At 43.4% G+C, this 1,496-nt stretch overlaps 1 pseudogene; it reads left to right on the top strand.

Annotated features, from left to right (window-relative positions):
- The window catches only part of LOC122150217, a 26,464-nt pseudogene that overhangs the window by 2,927 nt on the left and 22,041 nt on the right, over positions 1 to 1,496 (top strand).

Below are 1,496 nucleotides of genomic sequence, written 5' to 3'. Positions count from 1 at the left end.
TTCTTGTAATCTATGCTCTTTGGCCCCAGGTTTCCCCTCTAGAGATGCCCAGAACAATTCTAACCTCTCTTCCACTTGACAGCACTTCAAGTATTTGAATACAGCATCTTATGCCGCTCCCTCTCACCTCTCACCCCTAGATACACCTTCTCCAGGACAAAACGCATTTGTTGTTGTTATGTGCCGTCGAGTCGGACCAACTCATAGGGACCCCTCCTTGGGTTTCCAAGGCACTATCACTGCGCAAGTAGATTGCCCCATCTTCCTTCCGAGGAGTGGCTGCTGGGTTTGAACCGCCAGCCTTCTGGTTAGCAGTCAAGTGCCTTAGACACTATGCTACCAGATACACCTTCTCCAGGACAAAACGCATAGTTCCTTCAATTGTTTCTCATTTGACTTAGTTTCCAGATTCTTCTCTCTGTCCCACTTGCTCTCTTCTCTTAACAGCCCCTGAAACCACAAGGCCTGCCAAGAATGCACCAGTGCTTGAGATGCGGCCCAATTACTCCAGAGCGCCGTGGGACTGATAGCCCCGCCCGCAGGAGACTGTTCCTGTGGATCTTCACTCTTTTGAGAAGCTTTGTCAAGTGATGGCCTGAAGACTTAGATTTCTCTTGTTTGGACTTTTCCCCAGTGAAGCAACTGCACACTTTCATTATTCTACTGCCTTTGTAATCTCTACACCTGGGCAAAATTCATCAGTTTCTGAAATAATAGTATATCCAAACAACAGGCATACATTGTATATAGGCAGATGACCAGGTCCGTGTGAACTTAGCCTGCTCCTGGGTCAGAGAGCTGGGTGGCGTAGGGAAAACAGAAACACCTCAAGAATGATCTATTCTCCTGTGAGTTTGAGTGTCTTGATCTTCAAGCTGGGGATATCTGACTACTCTAACTCCCTTCTTCTGTAATTCAAACTCATTTCCTCTAATGTACCTTATAGTGATGTCAATACTGTAACATCCTTTATAGTTTGGAAGACTAATACTCAGTCTGTTCACACCTCTCTTCTCTAGACTAATGTAGATTTTTCCCTGAGGAGCTATTTTTCAAAACCTTTCATCATTTACTTTGTCTCCCCTGGCTCCTTTCCAATTTCTCCATAACCTCCTCCTCTTATGGGCTCCAAGCCCGAACAGTATGTTTCAGTAAAAGGTATTGCCTATAGACTAAGAATTATCTCTGTGACAATATTTCCATTATAACATAGCTCATTGTTCCAAAGATTTATATACCTAATGAGTCCCTGGTGTACAACAGGTTGTATTTCAAAACTTGCTTTGTAGATTAGTTATTTGATATTTGAACACACTGTTTATTTTTTTTCCACAGAAACAATGTTATATCTGGTACTTGGGCTCCTGGCCCAGCCAACAAAAGCCAATTTAACCCACAGTGCAGTAATGATATTCTGTTGAATTTAGAGCCTTGAAAATAAGAGCTCCAGGAAGATAGAGTGGGAATTTCTTTCTCCTGTTCCTCAGCACGGGACT

This window comes from Orycteropus afer, unplaced genomic scaffold, assembly GCF_000298275.1.
Source record: "Orycteropus afer afer isolate SDZICR_OR568_19922 unplaced genomic scaffold, OryAfe1.0 scaffold00107, whole genome shotgun sequence".
NCBI classification, from domain to species: Eukaryota; Metazoa; Chordata; class Mammalia; order Tubulidentata; family Orycteropodidae; genus Orycteropus; species Orycteropus afer.
Note: the sequence above shows the minus strand (reverse complement) of the source record. Positions and strands in the feature narration are given on the sequence as shown.